Source organism: Bufo gargarizans, chromosome 3, assembly GCF_014858855.1.
Source record: "Bufo gargarizans isolate SCDJY-AF-19 chromosome 3, ASM1485885v1, whole genome shotgun sequence".
Taxonomy (NCBI): domain Eukaryota; kingdom Metazoa; phylum Chordata; class Amphibia; order Anura; family Bufonidae; genus Bufo; species Bufo gargarizans.
The window spans coordinates 392,653,326-392,674,649 of record NC_058082.1 but is presented as its reverse complement, the minus strand read 5'-3'; the positions used below and the strand labels follow the sequence as shown (position 1 = coordinate 392,674,649).

The window sequence follows — 21,324 nt, the reverse complement described above, 5'->3', positions numbered from 1 at the left end:
CATTGGGAACACTACACATTCTATTCCAAATCTAAACATGAGGAAAAATATCAAATTTGTGTTCCTCTAAAAAAAAAGTAAGAAAAGCAGTGTTTGTATTCTTCTTTACAAACTCAAACATTCACTATATAAACTGAAAAGTGTTTGAAGATGTTGCTTTCCTTTGAATCACTTAACTAATATTTAGTTGTATAGGCACTGTTTCTGAGAACTGCTGTACATCTGTGTTGCATGGAGTCAACCAACTTCTGGCACCTGTGAACGGGTATTCCAGCCCAGGATGATTGGACTACATTCCACAGTTCTTCTCTATTTCTTGGTTTTGCCTCAAACTGCATTTTTGATGTCACCCCACATGTCCATTCTGGACAATGTCTGGAACGACCCATTTTCATCAGAATTTCAGAGAGAAATGCACTGTAACCAGCATGTTCAACATTTGCTTGCTTCCTTAAATAATGGCAATAATTACCACCTGTTTTTTAAAGATTGAATGACCTCACTCATTGAACTCCACACTGCTATTATTTTGAACATTTCCCTTTCATTAACTGATTGAATTACAGCAAATCAGTGGCATGCATGTCATGACTGTTGGATTTCTATGACTGTATTTTCCTGCGTATAAGACTACTTTCTAACACATGAAAAATCTTCTCAAAAGCCGGGTGTCGTCTTATACGCCGGGTGTCGTCTTATACGCCGGGTGTCGTCTTATACGCCGGGTGTCGTCTTATACGCCGGGTGTCGTCTTATACGCCGGGTGTCGTCTTATACGCCGGGTGTCGTCTTATACGCCGGGTGTCGTCTTATACGCCGGGTGTCGTCTTATACGCCGGGTGTCGTCTTATACGCCGGGTGTCGTCTTATACGCCGGGTGTCGTCTTATACGCCGGGTGTCGTCTTATACGCCGGGTGTCGTCTTATACGCCGGGTGTCGTCTTATACGCCGGGTGTCGTCTTATACGCCGGGTGTCGTCTTATACGCCGGGTGTCGTCTTATACGCCGGGTGTCGTCTCATATGCCGGTATACGGCGTGCTGAAACTTCCTAGCCAGACTGGAGAAGCTGTCCTTCTCCAGCTTCAGGGTCAGTCGCCCTCTAGCTGAGCTGCCGTGCGCTGCATCCCGGCCAGCTGCTCCTGAAGCAGCCCTCTCTCGCTGGTCTCAGTGGTTTTCTCATGCTGGCAGTATCACATTGCTTACTACCGCTCAGATTGTCCTGAAGACGGGAAGGGCTGTGCAGGCAGGGAGAGCTGACCCACCCAATCCAAGCAGGTGTTGTATGCAGTGTGCACAGAAAATACTGGTACATTGCTTGCTGTGATTGGCTGGTTGTTGTATACTGGGTTGGATTGGCAATTCTGAGGGAAGGCAGGGGGAAGCAGGAGCATCTGTACTGCAGCCAATTCTAATGTTGGAACGGTGGATCTCTAAAGTTTGGTGTGCATCTTAACTGTGGTGAAAAGAGTAAAAACAGTGTCTATCTGGGCAGCAGATGCATGTGGAGGTGAATACAGTACAGCACCATTATCTGTACATACAGTACAGTATACAAATGTCTAATAGTCAAGACCCCATCACGGCTCTACCAGCAGGAAAGAAATTTGAAGCCAGTTTAAAACTTAAAGTTGTAAATTTTGCCACAGAATATATTAACTGCTGCAAGACGATATGGAATGGAAAAGAAGGTTCATGACTGAAAAGTAAATGAAAAAGCATTAAAAGGTATGCCAAGGGGTAAGTGTGCATTAAGAAGAGTCACCTTACATTGGCCAGAACATAGCAGACATGGTGAATGAGCATCGCCAAAACGGTTATGTAGTGACACAAAATAAATTACGTTTGTTTGCACTTCAGTGGGCCAAATCTAACCCAGATCACAGCAACAGATTTAAGGCCACTGTATCCTGGTTTACTAAATTCTTGGAAAGGCATATTATGGTACTGAGGCAAAAGACAAAAATTACCTGCAGATCTTGATGCCAAAGTAAATGGCGTTGGAGGGGTAGTCTTATACGGCGAGTATAGGCCAAACCCTATATTTTAACTAACGGTTGGGGGTAGTCTTATTTTGATTTGGCAAGATTTGCCCACTCTTCTTTGCAAAAACACTCCAAATCTGTCAGATTGCGAGGACATCTCCTGTGCACAGCCCTCTTCAGATCACCCTACAGATTTTCAATCGGATTCACGTCTGGGCCATTCCAAAGCTTTTTAATCATCTTCTGGTGAAGCCATTTCTTTGTTGATTTGGATGTTAGCTTTGGGTCGTTGTCATGCTGAAAGATGGAGTTCCTCTTCATGTTCAGCTTTCTAGCAGAAGCCTGAAGATTGGTTTTGTGCCAATAATGACTGGTATTTGGAACTGTTCATGATTCCTTCTAGCTTAACTAGGGCCCCATTTCCAGCTGAAGAAAAACAGCCCCAAAACATGATGCTGCCACCACCGTGCTTCACTGTGTGTATGGTGTTCTTTTGGTGATGTGCAGTGTTTGTGCGCCAAACATATCTTTTGAAATTATGGCCAAAAAGTTCAACCTTGGTTTCATCAGACCAGAAGACCTTTTCCCACCTGCTTTTGGGAGACTTCAGATGTGTTTTTTCAAAATGTAGCCTTCCTTGGATGTTTTTCTTTGTAAGAAAAGGCTTTTAGTCTTGCCACTCTACCCCCATAGCCCAGAGATATGAAGAATACAGGAGATTGTTGTCACATGTATCACACAGCCAGTACTTGCCAGATATTCCTGAAGCTCCTTTAATGTTTCTGTAGGCCTCTTGGTAGCCTCCCAGACCAGTTTTATTCTCGTCTTTTCATCAATTTTGGAGGGACGTCCAGTTCTTGGTAATGTCACTGTGCCATATTTTTTCCACTTGATGATGACTGTCTTCACTGTTTTCCATGGTATATCTAATGCCTTGGAAATTCTTTTGTACCCTTCTCCTGACTGATACCTTTTAACAATGAGATCCCTCTGATGCTTTGGAAGCTCTTTGTGGACCATGGCTTTTGCTGTGGGATGCGACCTAAGAAAATTTCAGGAAAGACAAACTAGAGCAGCTGGACTTTATTTGGGGTTCATCAGGGGCACTTTAAATGATGGCAGGTGTATGCTGACTCCTATTTAACATGATTTTGAATGTGATTGCTTCATTTTGAACACAGCTACATCCCCAGTTATACGAGGGTGTGCGCACTTATGCAACCACATTTTTTTTTTCTTCCCTCCACCTAAAAGATATGTTTGTTTTTCAATTGAGTGGTACAGCTTATAGGTCACATTAAAGGTGGAAAAAGTTCTGAAATGATTTTTGTCTAATGTTTTTTTTTTCTTAACAGTACAGAAACCTGACAATTTAACAAGGGTGTGTAGACTTTTTATATCCACTGTGTGTGTGTTTATATATATATCGATATCTCTGTCAGCAGCACGCTGGGAAAACTGTTCAATAGTGTTCTGAACAGAAGGATCCTCACCTTCCTGACAGCATAATATCCTCCATAGAAGCCAAGCCAGGTTCATGCCAAACCATCGCACTACTGATCACATCTATACCCTACACAGTCTGATCAAGAACCATGAACACAAATACAAAGCACAGGAAGATGTATGCCTGCTTTGTGGACTTTAAGAAGGCATTTTACTCCGTTTAACACCCAGGTCTGTTCCTCAAACTACTGGAGAGCGGAATAAGAGGGAAGACTTATGAGGTCATCAAGAGCTCCTATACTGAGAACATTTTCAGCATAAAGATGAATGGGTAAAGAGCAGTTTACTTCCAGCAGGCTCGTGGAGTTAGGCAGGGCTGCAGTTTAAGTCCAACTCTGTTCAACATTTACATCAATGAACTGGCTGCAGCCCTAGAATCCTACTCAGCACCAGGACTAGCCCTACATGACACAGAGGTGAAGTTCCTGTTGTATGCAGATGATCTCCTATTACTGTCACCAACAGAGAGTCCTACAAGACAGCCTGGAAGTGCTGGAGAAGTACAGTGCGGCATGGGGACTACCCATCAACGCAAATAAAACAAAGGTCATGGTTTTCCAATGGAAGAACACAAAAATCAAGAGTTCTTCCCTCACACTAAACAGCTGCACTCTTGAGTCCAACTGCTATACATACCTCGGCCTAGCTATGAACCAAACAGGAAGCTTCAAGCCAGCCATAGAGGCCCTGAGAGACAAGGCGTGTAGAACCTTCTATGCCATTAGGAGACGACTGTACAAAGTAAAACCACCTGAGAGAGTCTGGCTTAAAATCTTTGACCGCGTCATCACCCCAATCCTCCTCTGACAGTGAAGTATGGGGGCCCCATCACCTATTCAGACCAAACAAAATGGGATTCCAGCCCAACAGAAACATTCCACCTGGAATTCTGCAAGCACCTCCTCCAGGTTCATCGGAGCACTTCTAACCATGCTTGCCAGGCTGAGCTGGGCAGATCTTCTTTACTTCTTGCAGTATACAAGAGGGCGCTATCATATTGGAACCACCTACAGAACAGCAGGCCCAACTCATGCCACCATAAAGCCCTACTGGCCAACAAGGACCACTTCAAACCATGTGGGGTTCAACAACTGATCTCCACCCTGTCCTGTCCGAAGCTCCCATACACACGGCCTAACAAAATACCAAATAAAGGATGTAATGAACAATTCTAATGAAAACTATGTCAGAGAATGGAGAAATTACATAGCAAACTCTAAGAAAATCGCCGTCTACCAATCACTGCAGAGAGAATACAAACTGGCCCCATACCTGGAGATGCTACAAGAGCCCAAAGACAGATAAGTCCTGAGCCTGTACAGACTGAGCGCCCACAGCCTGGAAATAGAGACTGGCAGTCTAGACAGACCTACAAGCCCAAGGAGAGTACACTGTGCCAGCAGTGTGACTACTAATATGCAAAATAACCGCAGTGTGACCAGGGGGCCCTGGAGGATGAGGGCCACTTCCTGCTTCAATGCCCCAAGTACTCAGCGCTGAGGGACACTCACTTCCAGAGACTCTCCACTCTCCTCCCAGACTTCACCTCTATGGAAGAGAAGAGGAGACTACATATTGTGCTGGGAGAAGAGGAGCAGATGGTAAGAATAGCTGCACAATATGTCACAGGAAGTCACCGCCTGAGAGGAACATAAGAGACCCCGGACTGCTAAATCCCCATTTGGATGGAGAGAGGGAGATGGATGGATGGAGAGAGGGGGATGGATGGAGAGCGGGATGGATGGATGGAGAGAGCGGGATGGATGGATGGAGAGAGCGGGATGGATGGATGGAGAGAGCGGGATGGATGGATGGAGAGAGCGGGATGGATGGATGGAGAGAGCGGGATGGATGGATGGAGAGAGCGGGATGGATGGATGGAGAGAAGGGGGTGGATGGATGGATGGGAGAGCGGGATGGATGGATGGGAGAGAGGGGGATGGATGGAGAGAGGGGGATGGATGGATGGAGAGAGGGGGGTGGAGGGATGGATGGATGGAGAGAGGGGGGTGGAGGGATGGATGGAGAGAGGGGGGTGGAGGGATGGATGGATGGATGGAGATGAGGGGGATGGATGGATGGAGAGAGGGGGGTGGAGGGATGGATGGATGGAGAGAGGGGGGTGGAGGGATGGATGGATGGAGAGAGGGGGGTGGAGGGATGGATGGATGGAGAGAGGGGGGTGGAGGGATGGAGAGAGGGGGGTGGAGGGATGGATGGATGGAGAGAGGGGGATGGATGGATGGAGAGAGGGGGGATGGATGGAGAGAGGGGGATGGATGGATGGAGAGAGGGGGGATGGATGGATGGAGAGAGGGGGGATGGATGGATGGAGAGAGGGGGGATGGATGGATGGAGAGAGGGGGGATGGATGGATGGAGAGAGGGGACGAGGGGGGGGGGATGGATGGATGGAGAGAGGGGGGATGGATGGATGGAGAGAGGGGGGATGGATGGATGGAGAGAGGGGGGATGGAGGGATGGAGAGAGGGGGATGGATGGATGGAGAGAGGGGTGGATGGATGGATGGAGGAGAGGGGGGTGGAGGGATGGATGGATGGAGAGAGGGGGGTGGATGGATGGATGGAGAGAGGGGGTGGATGATGGATGGATGGAGAGAGGGGGGTGGATGGATGGATGGAGAGAGGGGGGTGGATGGATGGATGGAGAGAGGGGGGTGGATGGATGGATGGAGAGAGGGGGGTGGAGGGATGGATGGATGGAGAGAGGGGGGTGGATGGATGGAGAGAGGGGGGTGGATGGATGGAGAGAGGGGGGTGGATGGATGGATGGAGAGAGGGGGTGGATGGATGGAGAGAGGGGGGTGGATGGATGGATGTGGATGGATGGAGAGAGGGGGGTGGATGGATGGATGGAGAGAGGGGGATGGATGGATGGAGAGAGGGGGTGTGGATGGATGGATGGAGAGAGGGGGGTGGATGGATGGATGGAGAGAGGGGGGTGGATGGATGGATGGAGAGGGAGGGGGATGGATGGATGGAGAGAGGGGGATGGATGGATGGAGAGAGGGGGGGATGGACTGGAGGGAGAGGGGGGTGGATGGATGGGGATGAGGGGGGTGGATGGATGGATGGAGAGAGGGGGATGGATGGCTGGAGAGAGGGGGATGGATGGAGGAGAGAGGGGGATGAGGAGGAGACGAGGGGGGGGATGGATGGATGGAGAGAGGGGGGGGGATGGATGGATGGAGAGAGGGGGGGGATGGATGGATGGAGAGAGGGGGATGGATGGATGGAGAGAGGGGGGTGGATGGATGGATGGAGAGAGGGGGTGGATGGATGGATGGAGAAGAGAGGGGGGTGGATGGATGGAGAGAGGGGGGTGGATGGATGGAGAGCGGGGGTGGATGGATGGGGAGAGGGGGGTGGATGGATGGATGGAGAGAGGGGGGGTGGATGGATGGATGGGGAGAGGGGGGTGGATGGCATGGATGGAGCGAGGGGGGGATGGAGGAGCGAGGGCCGTGATGATGATGGAGAGAGGGGGGTGGAGGATGGATGGGGACGAGGGGGGTGGATGAGGATGACCGAGGGGGGGTGGAGGATGGATGGAGAGAGGGCGGGTGGATGGATGGATGGAGAGAGGGGGGGTGGATGGATGGATGGAGGAGAGGGGGGTGGATGGATGGATGGAGAGAGGGGGGGATGGATGGATGGAGAGAGGGGGGTGGATGGATGGATGGAGAGAGGGGGGGGATGGAATGGAGGAGAGAGGGGGGTGGATGGATGGATGGAAGGAGAGGGGGGTGGATGGATGGATGGAGAGAGGTTGGATGGATGGATGGAGAGAGGGGGGTGGATGGATGGATGGAGAGGGGGGATGGATGGACGAGAGGGGGGTGGATGGATGGATGGAGAGGAGGGGGGTGGAAGGATGGATGGAGAGAGATGGATGGATGGAGAGAGGGGGGTGGATGGATGGATGGAGAGAGGGGGGGGGAGGATGGATGGAGAGAGGGGGGTGGATGGATGGATGGAGAGCGAGGGGGATGGAGGGCATGGATGGATGAGAGGGGTGATGGGAGGGATGGGGACGAGGGGGCGTGATGGGATGGGGAGAGGGGGGTGGATGGATGGATGGAGAGAGGGGGGTGGATGGATGGGGAGAGGGGGGTGGATGGAGGATGGGGAGAGGGGGGTGGATGGATGGATGGGGAGAGGGGGGTGATGGATGGATGGGGAGAGGGGGGTGGATGGATGGATGGGAGAGAGGGATGGATGGATGGAGAGAGAGGGATGGATGGATGGAGAGGGGGGGGGATGGATGGATGGAGAGAGGGGGGGGATGGATGGATGGAGAGAGGGGGATGGATGGATGGATGGAGAGAGGGGGATGGATGGATGGATGGAGAGAGGGGATGGATGGAGAGAGGGGGATGGATGGATGGATGGATGGGGATGGATGGATGGGGATGGATGGATGGAGAGAGGGGGATGGAGGGATGGAGAGAGGGGGATGGATGGATGGATGGAGAGAGGGGGATGGATGGATGGAGAGAGGGGGATGGATGGATGGAGAGAGGGGGATGGATGGATGGAGAGAGGGGATGGATGGAGAGAGGGGGATGGATGGATGGATGGAGAGAGAGGGATGGATGGATGGATGGGAGAGAGGGATGGATGGATGGAGAGAGAGGGATGGATGGAGAGAGGGGGAGGATGGAGAGAGGGGGATGGATGGATGGAGAGAGGGGGATGGATGGAGGAGAGGGGGGGATGGATGGATGGAGAGAGGGGGATGGAGGGATGGAGAGAGGGGGATGGATGGAGGATGGAGAGAGGGGGATGGATGGAGAGAGGGGGAGGATGGATGGATGGGGGGATGGATGGATGGATGGAGAGAGAGGGGGGATGGATGGATGGATGGGAGAGAGGGATGGATGGATGGATGGAGAGAGGGGGATGGATGGATGGATGGAGAGAGGGGGATGGATGGATGGATGGAGAGGGGGGGTGGATGGATGGATGGAGAGAGGGGGGTGGATGGATGGAGAGAGGGGGTGGATGGATGGATGGATGGAGAGAGGGGGGGGATGGATGGATGGAGAGAGGGGGTGGATGGATGGATGGAGAGAGGGGGGTGGATGGATGGATGGAGAGAGGGGGGTGGATGGATGGAGAGAGGGGGATGGATGGATGGAGAGAGGGGGATGGATGGATGGAGAGAGGGGGATGGAGGGATGGATGGATGGAGAGAGGGGATGGATGGAGAGAGGGGGATGGATGGATGGATGGAGAGAGGGGGATGGATGGATGGATGGAGAGAGGGGGATGGATGGATGGATGGAGAGAGGGGGATGGATGGATGGAGAGAGGGGGATGGATGGATGGATGGATGGGAGAGAGGGATGGATGGATGGATGGAGAGAGGGGGATGGATGGATGGAGAGAGGGGGATGGATGGATGGAGAGAGGGGGATGGATGGATGGATGGAGAGAGGGGGGATGGATGGATGGAGAGAGGGGGATGGAGGGATGGAGAGAGGGGGATGGAGGGATGGAGAGAGGGGGATGGATGGGATGGAGAGAGGGGGATGGAGGGATGGAGAGAGGGGGATGGAGGGATGGATGGATGGATGGAGAGAGGGGGATGGATGGATGGAGAGAGGGGGATGGATGGATGGATGGAGGAGAGGGGGATGGATGGAGAGAGGGGGATGGATGGAGAGAGGGGGATGGATGGATGGATGGGGATGGATGGATGGAGAGAGGGGGATGGATGGATGGATGGAGAGAGGGGGATGGATGGATGGATGGATGGAGAGAGGGGGATGGATGGATGGATGGAGAGAGGGGATGGATGGATGGATGGAGAGAGGGGGATGGATGGATGGAGAGAGGGGGATGGATGGATGGAGAGAGGGGGATGGATGGATGGAGAGAGGGGGATGGATGGATGGAGAGAGGGGGATGGATGGAGAGAGGGGGATGGATGGATGGAGAGAGGGGGGTGGATGGATGGAGAGAGGGGGGTGGATGGATGGATGGAGAGAGGGGGGTGGATGGATGGATGGAGGAGAGGGGGGTGGATGGATGGATGGAGAGAGGGGGGTGGATGGATGGATGGAGAGAGGGGGGTGGATGGATGGATGGAGAGAGGGGGGTGGATGGATGGATGGAGAGAGGGGGGGTGGATGGATGGAGAGAGGGGGGTGGATGGATGGAGAGAGGGGGGTGGATGGATGGAGAGAGGGGGGTGGATGGATGGATGGAGAGAGGGGGGTGGATGGATGGATGGAGAGAGGGGGGTGGATGGATGGATGGAGAGAGGGGGGTGGATGGATGGATGGAGAGAGGGGGGTGGATGGATGGATGGAGAGAGGGGGGGATGGATGGATGGAGAGAGGGGGATGGATGGATGGATGGAGAGAGGGGGATGGATGGATGGATGGAGAGAGGGGGATGGATGGATGGATGGAGAGAGGGGGATGGATGGATGGATGGAGAGAGGGGGATGGATGGATGGATGGAGAGAGGGGGATGGATGGATGGATGGAGAGAGGGGATGGATGGATGGAGAGAGGGGGATGGAGGGATGGAGGGAGGATGGATGGAGAGAGGGGGATGGGGATGGATGGATGGATGGAGAGAGGGGGAATGGATGGATGGATGATGGAGAGAGGGGGATGGATGGAGAGAGGGGATGGATGGATGGATGGGATGGATGGATGGATGGGGATGGATGGATGGAGAGAGGGGGATGGATGGATGGATGGAGAGAGGGGGATGGATGGATGGATGGAGAGAGGGGGATGGATGGATGGATGGAGAGAGGGGGATGGATGGATGGATGAGAGGGGATGGATGGATGGAGAGAGGGGGATGGAGGGATGGAGAGAGAGGGGATGGAGGGATGGATGGATGGGAGGGAGGGATGGATGGATGGGAGAGAGGGATGGATGGATGGATGGAGAGAGGGGGACTGGATGGATGGATGGAGAGAGGGGATGGATGGAGAGAGATGGATGGATGGATGGATGGATGGGGATGGATGGATGGGATGGATGGATGGGGATGGATGGATGGATGGGGATGGGATGGAGAGAGGGGATGGATGGATGGATGGAGAGAGGGGGATGGATGGATGGATGGAGAGAGGGGGATGGATGGATGGAGAGAGAGGGATGGATGGATGGATAGAGGGGGATGGATGGATGGAGAGAGAGGGGGATGGATGGAGAGAGGGGGATGGATGGATGGATGGAGAGAGGGGGATGGATGGATGGATGGAGAGAGGGGGATGGATGGATGGATGGAGAGAGGGGGATGGATGGATGGATGGAGAGAGGGGGATGGATGGATGGATGGAGAGAGGGGGATGGATGGATGGATGGAGAGAGGGGGATGGATGGATGGAGAGAGGGGGATGGATGGATGGATGGATGGATGGATGGAGAGAGGGGGATGGATGGATGGAGAGAGGGGGATGGATGGATGGAGAGAGGGGGATGGATGGATGGAGAGAGGGGGATGGATGGATGGAGAGAGGGGGATGGATGGATGGAGAGAGGGGGGGGGATGGATGGATGGAGAGAGGGGGGGGATGGATGGATGGAGAGAGGGGGGGGATGGATGGATGGAGAGAGGGGGATGGATGGATGGATGGAGAGAGGGGGATGGATGGATGGAGAGAGGGGGATGGATGTGGATGGATGGAGAGAGGGGGATGGATGTGGATGGATGGAGAGAGGGGATGGATGGATGGATGGAGAGAGGGGGATGGATGGATGGATGGAGAGAGGGGGATGGATGGATGGATGGAGAGAGGGGGATGGATGGATGGAGAGAGGGGGATGGATGGATGGATGGAGAGAGGGGGATGGATGGATGGAGAGAGGGGGATGGATGGAGAGAGGGGGATGGTTGGATGGAGAGAGGTAGTGATATTATGGTGATTTGCTCTGGTAGACAGGATAAGCGCATGCAGTATAGAGGCACCAACCAGTTCTTAAATCAAACAGTTCAGTGTTTATTCACACTCTTGGCAAGTTCATAAACATCAAGTCACATTCAACCCAAAACGTCACCTTGTAGTTTTGGTGTTAGTTCACACCCCGCTGGCAGTTCTTCCTCACAGTCCATGAACAGGCTTTAGGCATCCTGTTTCCCCTCAGACGTGTCTCAGTCCTCCAAGCCCAGCACAAGCCTCATATCCCAATACAGAGAGATCTTTTCTGCTGAACCCAGCTGTCTTTTTTTAAACCCTTCAGGACACAACCATTTTTCATCCTAATGACCAGGCCAAATTTATCTGTTAACTTTGGATAACTTTTACTTATCCAAGCCATTCTGAGATTGTTTTCTCGTGACACATTGTACTTCATGATAGTCATAAATTTGAAGCAATATATTTCACCTTTTTATGAAAAAAATCCAAATTTACCCCAAAAAATCAAAAATTCTCAATTTTTTAAACTTCAATGTCTCTGCTTTTAAAACAGAAAGTGATACCTCATAAAATATGTATTGCTTAACATTCCTCATAGGTCTACTTTATGTTGGCATCATTTTGTAAATGTTCTTTCTTTTTTTTTTTTTTTAGGACGTTACTAAAAATTCTAAGCTTTCTAGAAATTCTTAAAATTGTTAGTTTCCAAAACCCACTTTTTAAGGACCAGTTCAGTTCTGATGTCACTTTGTGGGGTTTACATAGTGGAAACCCCCCATAAATAACCCCATTGTAGAAATTAAACCCCTCAAGCTACTCAAAACTGATTTTAGAAACTTTGTTAACCTTTTAGGTTTTCCACAAGAATTAAATGAAAATGGAGATGATATTTCTAAATTTCACTTTTTGGCAGATTTTCCATTTTAATTCTTTTTTTTTTTCTTTAACACTTCAAGGGTTAACAGACAAACAAAACTCAATGTTCATTACTCTGATTCTGTGGTTTACAGAAACACCCCACATTTGGTGGTAAACTGATGTAAGGGCACAGAAGAAAAGGAACGCTGTATGTATGGTTTTTGGAAGGCAGATTCCATGTCTAGCGGGCTGCCTTAATGAATACTTCAGTTCAGTTTTTACAAAAGAAAAAGGAGAAGGACCTCCACTAGAAAGGATGACTAATAAATCGTTTGATGCATGTGTCTTTACAGAGGAAGATGTTCTAAGTTTGCTGTCTAAAGTGAAGACAAATAAGTCACAGGGGCCTGATGAGATACACCCAAAATTATTAAAAGAGCTTAGTGGTGAGCTGGCAAAACCGTTAACAGATTTATTTAACCAATCATTAGTAACAGGAGTCGTCCCGGAAGATTGGAAATTGGCAAATGTCGTGCCCATTCACAAGAAAGGTAGTAGGGAGGAATCGAGCAACTATAGACCAGTGAGTCTGACATCAATAGTAGGCAAATTAATGGAAACCCTATTAAAGGATAGGATTGTGGAACATCTAAAATCCCATGGATTGCAAGATGAAAAACAACATGGGTTTACTTCAGGGAGATCATGTCAAACAAATCTTATAGATTTTTTTGACTGGGTGACTAAAATAATAGATGGTGGAGGTGCAGTAGACATCGCATATCTAGATTTTAGTAAGGCTTTTGACACTGTCCCACATAGAAGACTTATCAATAAACTGCAGTCATTGAGCATGGACTCCCATATAGTTGAGTGGATTAGGCAGTGGCTGAGTGACAGACAACAGAGGGTTGTAGTCAATGGAGAACATTCAAAACAAGGTCATGTTACCAGTGGGGTTCCACAGGGATCTGTACTGGAACCAATTTTGTTTAATATCTTCATAAGTGATATTGCAAAAGGCCTCGATGGTAAGGTTTGTCTTTTTGCTGATGACACAAAGATATATGTAACAGGGTTGATGTTCCTGGAGGGAAACGCCAAATGGAAAAGGATATAGGAAAACTAGAAGAATGGTCAGAACTCTGGCAACTGAAATTTAATGTGGATAAGTGCAAGATAATGCACCGGGGGCGTAAAAACCCAAGGGCAGAATATAGAATATTTGACACAGTCCTGACCTCAGTATCTGAGGAAAGGGATTTAGGAGTAATTATTTCAGAAGACTTAAAGGTGGGAAGACAATGTAATAGAGCAGCACGAAATGCCAGCAGAATGCTTGGATGTATAGGGAGAGGTATAAGCAGTAGAAAGAGTGAAGTGCTTATGCCACTGTACAGAACACTGGTGAGACCTCACTTGGAGTATTGTGCGCAGTACTGGAGGCCATATCTCCAGAAGGATATAGATACTCTAGAGAGAGTTCAGAGAAGAGCTACTAAACTAGTACATGGATTGCAGGATAAAACTTACCAGGAAAGGTTAAAAGACCTTAATATGTATAGCTTGGAAGAAAGAAGAGACAGAGGGGATATGATAGAAACTTTTAAATACATAAAGGGAATCAACTCGGTAAAGGAGGAGAGCATATTTAAAAGAAGAAAAACTACCAAAAGAGGACACAGTTTCAAATTAGAGGGGCAAAGGTTTAAAAGTAATATAAGGAAGTATTACTTTACTGAGAGAGTAGTGGATGCATGGAATAGCCTTCCTGCAGAAGTGGTAGCTGCAAATACAGTGAAGGAGTTTAAGCATGCATAGGATAGGCATAAGGCTATCCTTCATATAAGATAGGGCCAGGGACTATTCATAGGATTCAGATATATTGGGCAGACTAGATGGGCCAAATGGTTCTTATCTGCCGACACATTCTATGTTTCTATGTCCCATTTGAAGCCCCCCAGATGCATTATAGTAAAAACTCCCCAAAAGTGACCCCATTTTAGGAACTAGGGGACAAGGTGCCAGTTTTATTGGTACTATTTTGGGGTACATATGATTTTTAATTGCTCTATATTATGGTTTTTGTGAGGCAAGGTAACTAAAAATGGCTGTTTTGGCATAGCTTTAAATTTTTTTAGTGTTCACCTGAGGGCTTAGGTCATGTGATATATTTATAGAGCAGGTTGTTATGGACACGGTAATACCTAGTATGTCTAATTTTTTTATTTTTATTTTACTTTAACACAATAGCAGTTTTGAAGCAAAAAAATCATATTTTAGTGTCTCCATTGTCACAGTGTTCTTATTTTTTGGCCGATTGTCTTAGGTAGGGTCTCATTTTTTGCAGGATAAGGGGGTTTTATTGGTACTTTTTTGGGGGGGGTATATATATGCCCTTTTGATTGCTTAGTGTTGCAATTTTTGTGATGTAAGGTGACAAATTGCTTTTTTTCAGTTTTTATTTATTTTTATTTTTTTACGGTGTTCGTCTGAGGGGTTAGGTCATGTAATACATTTCAGCAGGTTGTTTCTGACGCGGCAATACCTAATATGTAAACTTTTTTTAATTTAAGTTTTACCCAATAATAGCATTTTAAGAAAAAAGCTAACGTTTTTTGTGTCTCTATTTTCTAAAGGCCATATTTTTTTTATTTTTTGGGGGCGATTTGTCTCATGTAGGGGCTCTTTTTTTTTTTTCGGGATGAGGTGACCGTTTGGTACTTTTTGGGGTTACATCAGTTTTTGATCACTAGTTAATCCTTAGATCAGAAACATTAGTATTCCTAAAATATAAATTTATCTTTCCCCCTACACCCCTAAGTGATTTTATCCGGGTGGGAGGTGCAGGGGGAGGGTTGCGGTGCGGCAGGCGGGATTGCGATTCCCCCGCCCGCCTCCCTTTGATATAAACAGCTGACATCTGTGATGCGATGTCAGCCGTTTAACCCTTTCCATACCGCGGTCCGTACGGAGGGAGAGAGCCCCCAGACAGCCCCGTCCTTACCTTTCCCCGTCTGCGAAGTTGTGGCAGACGGGGACGGTTCCCATGGCAACAGGACGCCTTCTCAGCCATCCTGCTTTCCATGGTGCTGAACAGATCTGTGCTAAAGGCATAGATCTGTTCAAAGTGTAAGTAAAATACAGTACAGTACACTATATAGTGTACTGTATTATACAGACATCAGACCCACTTGATCTACAAGAACCAAGTGGGTCTGGGTAAAAAAAAAGTGAAAAAAATGTAAAACTCAAACACATTTATCACTGAATAAAAAAATAAAAAAATTCCCTACATATGTTATATATCACCACGTCCGTAACGACCTGATCTATAAAACTGTCATGTTACTTTACCCGAACGGTGAACACCATAAAAATAGAAAACTATGATGAAATTGAAATTTTGCCCACCTTACTTCCCAAAAAAGGTAATAAAAGTGATCAAAAAGTCATACACACCCCAAAATAGTGCCAATCAAACAGTCATCTCATCCCGCAAAAATCATACCCTACCCAAGATAATCGACCAAAAACTGAAAAAATTATGGCTCTCAGAATATGGAGACACTAAAACTTGTTTTTTTTTGTTTTAAAAATTAAATCATTGTGTAAATCTTGCATAAATAAAAAAATTGTATACATATTGGGTATCGCCGCGTCTGTGACAATCTGCTCTATAAAAATATTACATGATCTTACCTGTCAGATGAATGTTGAAAATAAAAAGTTATTTCTTGCGTCACAAAAAGTGTAATATAGAGCAATACTGCCACCCTATCCTGTAGTTTCTAAAATGGGGTCAATTTTGGGGAGTTTCTACTCTAGGGGTGCATCAGGGGGACTTCAAATGGGGCATTGTGTCAAAAAAAAAAACGGTCCAGCAAAATCTGCCTTCCAAAACCGTATGGCATTCCTTTCCTTCTTCACCCTGCTGTGTGCCCGTACAGCGATTTACGACCACATATGGGGTGTTTCTGTAAACTACAGAATCAGAGCCATAAATATTGAGTTTTGTTTGGCTGTTAACCTTTGCTTTGTAACTGGAAAAAATATATTAAAATGGAAAATCTGCCAAAAAAGTGAAATTTGATCTCTTTTTCATTAAATCTTGTGGAACAACTAAAGGGTTAACAAAGTTTGTAAAAATCAGTTTTGGATACCTTGAGGGGTGTAGTTTCTTAGAAGGGGTCACTTTTATGGAGTTTCTACTCTAGGGGTGCATCAGGGGGGCTTCAAATGGGACATGGTGTCAAAAAAAACAGTCCAGCAAAATCTGCCTTCCAAAACCATACGGCGCACCTTTCCCTCTATGCCCTACTGTATGCCCGTACAGTAGTTTACGGCCACATATGGGTGTTTCTGCATACTAGAGAATCGGAGCAATAAATATAGCATACTGTTTGGCTGTTAACCCTTGATTGGTTACTGGAAAAAATTGATTAAAATGAAAAATTTGCCAAAAAATTGAAATTCTCAAATTTCATCTCAATTTGCCAATAACTCTTGTGCAACACCTAAAGGGTTAACAAAGTTTGTAAAATCAGTTTTGAATACCTTGAGGGGTGTAGTTTCTTAGGTGGGTAACTTTTATGGAGTTTCTACTCGAGGGGTGCATCAGGGTGGCTTCAAATGGGACATGGTGTAAAAAAAAAAACAGTCCAGCAAAATCTGCCTTCCAAAAACCAAACGGCGCACCTTTCACTCTACGCCCCGCTGTGTGGCCGTACAGTAGTTTGCGGCCACATATGGGGTTTTTCTGTAAACGGCAGAGTCAGGGCAATAAAGATACAGTCTTGTTTGGCTGTTAACCCTTGCTTTGTTAGTGGTTAAAATGGAAAATTAGGCAAAAAAATTAAATTCTCAAATTTCATCCCCATTTGCCAATAACTCTTGTGCAACACCTAAAGGGTTAACGAAGTTTGTAAAATCAGTTTTGAATACCTTGAGGGGTGTAGTTTATAGAATGGGGTCATGTTTGGGTGGTTTCTATTATGCAAGCCTTGCAAAGTGACTTCAAATTTCAAGATTTGCTTCTAAGCCTTGTAACATACCCAAAAAATAAAATCTCATTCCCAAAATAATTCAAACATGAAGTAGACATATGGGGAATGTAAAGTCATCACAATTTTGGGGGGTATTACTATGTATTACAGAGGTAGAGAAACTGAAACTTAGAAATGTGCTAATTTTTTAAAAATTTGGGTAAATTAGGTATTTTTTTATGCAAAAAATTTTTGACCCAATTTTAGCAGTGTCGTAAAGTACAATATGTGATGAAAAAACAATCTCAGAACGGCCTGGGTAAGTCGAAGCGTTTTAAAGTTATCAGCACTTAAAGTGACACTGGTCAGATTTGCAAAAAATCGCCTGGTCGTAAGGTGAAATAAGGCTGTGTCCTTAAGGGGTTAAGCATTTTTCTTATTCCCATCAATTAAAAGGAGTATTTTCATTTGAAGTACAGACCAGAATAGGACTTGCTGTGATTTGCTGAAAGCCCACACTGATCTGCAAAAAATGTGTGTATGGCTCCATAGAAATAAATTGGTCCGTGTGCCATCGCCAACACATCTAGATAGCATATGAATGAAAAATACAGTTGTGTCTGAGGCTTAAGGCCCCATGCACACGACAATCTGCAGTTTAGGAAACTATGTCCGTGTGTTGGCTATATCTCCCTGATCAATGATGGTTCTACCCTGAAATTATTACATCAGTGATTTATAATGTATGGAGGTCTTGTCTGCCTGCAGGTCTATTGTACTGTACTCACAGCAGCATATAAGTAACGTACAAGAGATCCTTGGTCAGATTGTAACTCCCTGCTTTATATATCGCTATAATGCAATGAGCCACCCGCAGTCTGGGAGGTGCAGCTGACACTGTGCATGGGGCCTAAGTCATAGGAAAGAAATAATTCCAGAATTAAAGACCACAATTGCATGACTGTTTGCAAATTAAGAATTTATTATGACTACTGCCAGAGTGATTGCATTCACGTTCCAGGTGGTAATAGGCTTCTTCAGATATACAATCTTGAATTAATAATCATGACATGGTTCATGATGGACCCCCACCAATAACCAGAATGGGGAAACTAGACCCCTCACATTCTCCCAAAATGTTTGAGCATTAGAACTTCAGTTCTATTCATTTCTTTGAGTTCCAGAAATGACCAAGCGATATTGTCTCCAGAACTTTGGTAAAAATGAATAGTTAAATTGTTTGCCAAACCTACTAATTACTTAATTTTGGCGAGGATCAGGGGAGTATGGGGTCCCAACAGTAGGACCCCCAACACCTATGGATACAGGATAACAACCAAAATACCCTTTAAGTGTTTTTCTTTCAGAGTTGTATGTATTGCTGGGAGATCAGAACCAGTGGCGTTGCTAGGGCTGGTGTCACCCAGTGCGGTAGATGGCACAGTGTAGCGCTATATTGTGTGGCAGTGTAGCGGTATACTGTATATTGTGTGGCACATTGTAGGCTATATGTGTATAACAAACATATTTCATATGAAAACTTAGTTATTTGGCTTGACCCTTGGGGGTCTCAGTCCGTGGCAATGCAGCTCTTATGGCTGTGTGGGTAAGTGCTTTGCCTTTGATACAGAAGGTCGTGGGTTTGAATCCCAGACACATCCTCTCCTGAGGATTTGTAAATGAGAAGTGTGCTTCCAAAACAAAATAATTTCTCTGGAATGCGGGCACCAATTGGGATAGGAGAAAAAGCATTTTCAGTAAACCAACTCACATCTAACAATGCATTTGGATTGATATGCAGGTATATGGTGACAAATGTCCTTTAAATGGAATGTATCATTATGAAATACCCCATTGTTTAAATTACATTTTTATGTTCCTTTTTAAAGACTTTGATGCCATTTTTAATTTTCCGTGTCAATATTCATATTTAAACAAAAAAAAAAATCCTGTAATTTTCACACTGGCCATGAAACCTAATAAGCTCCACTTCCTGCTCTGTACAGATCACATCTCAGCAGTTAATTGCTTAGCTGTCATTCTAATCCTGCCTGTAATATCACCTGTGTGTATACATTAGCCAGGATCCACTGCTCTCAATAGATGATTGTCAAAGCTCTATTCTTTCCTTGTACAATGACCTCTGTACAGGTTACAGAGCATACCACAGAGGTTGGTTTAAAGCAATTTTTAAAAGGGTCGTCTGCTTTTTTAAAATTTTGAACTATCATCAGGATAGGTCATCAAAATCAGATCGGCTGGGGGTGCAACACTGCCTTCTCTTCATTGCTTACCTGCTGGCCATTGCAAATGTAGCATTGAGTAGGTGGACCTATCATGTTACCTATACACTTGAATAGGAAGGAGTCATCCCATTGAAGTGAATGGGACAGCTTAGGTGTAAGAGCACTGCTTTCTCATCAAATAGATGATCAGCGGGGTGCCAAGTGTTAGCCTCCCCACTGGTCGGATATTGATGACCTATACTGAAGTTAGGTCATCAATATTAAAAAAGCAGACAACCCCTTTAATGCTTTCTAAATGCTGTTAACAGCTCAGGCAAAATGGCAGACCCCATAATCATGATCAATTGTAATGGGCGCTATAACCAATTGCACTGCTAACTAACCTATCTTTGACCCCTAAACCATCAGACCCCAAGCTTTAAGTTGCTGTAGCTAAGAGATAGGGTTGTTGTGGGTATCGAAATTTCGATACCCAATCGATACTTTTGTCCCGGTATCGATACGATACCGAGATTTCAGTTTTTTCGATACTGGGCTGTGCTTCTGCGCAGCCTAGTATCTCTGAACATGAGCATTGCTGTCGGTGTGCTCATGTTCTCTCAGCAGCACGGGGAGAAGGAAGCTGTCCTCCCTCCCCCTGTGCTGCTGCTGCTGCCACCAATGGGAAGAGAGGGGCGGAGGAGGGGCGTGCGCACTGCGCCACCAATGAGAAGAGAGGGGCAGAGGAGGGGCGGGCGCACTGCGCCACCAATGATAGGACTATTCCCACACAGAGCGGCGCCCAGCGATGTCTCAGCACTCACCATTAGTCCTGGGTGCTGCTCCGTTCGCCCGCAGTGCCCCATTACCGTTTCCTCTCCTGCTCCACATGCTGCGGATTACTATCGGAGCGATGGGAGGAGACATCAGATTCACTAGTGGGCGTTCCTTCTCCCTGGCTGTAGCGCTGTCCAATCGCAGCGCAGAAAGAAGGAACGCTCACTAGTAAAGCTGATGTCTCCGATAGTAATCAGCAGCATGTGAAGCAGGAGAGGAGACCGTAATGGGGCACTGAGGGCGAACGGAGCGGCGCCCAGGACTAATGGTGAGTGCTGGGACATCGTTGGGCGCCGCTCTGTGTAGCCTGATAGTGAAAGTCTGGAGTCCCATATAAAGTAGTCAGTCTTTAACACAATACAGGAGGCAGGTACCGGCAGCAGAATTGCATTGCCGGCACCCTGCCCCTGACAGGGAGCTGTGCAATCAGCGGCAGTTAACCCCTCAGGTGCGGCACCTAAGGGGTTAACTGCCGCTGATCTGCCAGTACCCGTCTCCTGTATAAAGGGGTAATTATCATTGGTGGTGCAGTGTGCCCCCCCTCAACCCCCCATCCCATTAAAATCATTGGTGGCACAGTGCGCCGGCCCCTCTCAGCCCCCCAGTATTAAAATCATTGGTGGCAGTGGCCACAGGGACCTCTCCCCTCCCCCTCATTGGTGGTGCAGTGGCAGCTTCTGATCGGAGCCCCAGCGATCGGTTACCATGGCAGCCAGGACGCTACAGAAGCCCTGGTTGCCATGGTAACATCCCTGCACATAGCACAGAGCAGCAGGGACAGTGTGAAGTCCTATTCACCCTGATAGAGCTCTATCAGGCTGAATAGGACAAAGGATGAAAGATCCCAGGTTCTAGCCCCTAAGGGGGGAAATAGTTATTAAATAAAAAGTGTAAAGAGAAAGTAAAAAAAGACCCCACCAAAATATGAAGTATAAATCACCCCTTTTTTCCAATTTCACATATAAAATATATAAATAATAAACCTATTACATATCGCCACGTCAGAAAAGTCCAAACTATTA

At 47.3% G+C, this 21,324-nt stretch overlaps 1 protein-coding gene across 2 annotated transcripts in view; it reads left to right on the top strand.

The window, feature by feature from the left end:
• GGNBP2 (gametogenetin binding protein 2) overlaps window positions 1-21,324 on the top strand; it is a 333,171-nt gene that overhangs the window by 242,430 nt on the left and 69,417 nt on the right. The window lies entirely within an intron of this gene.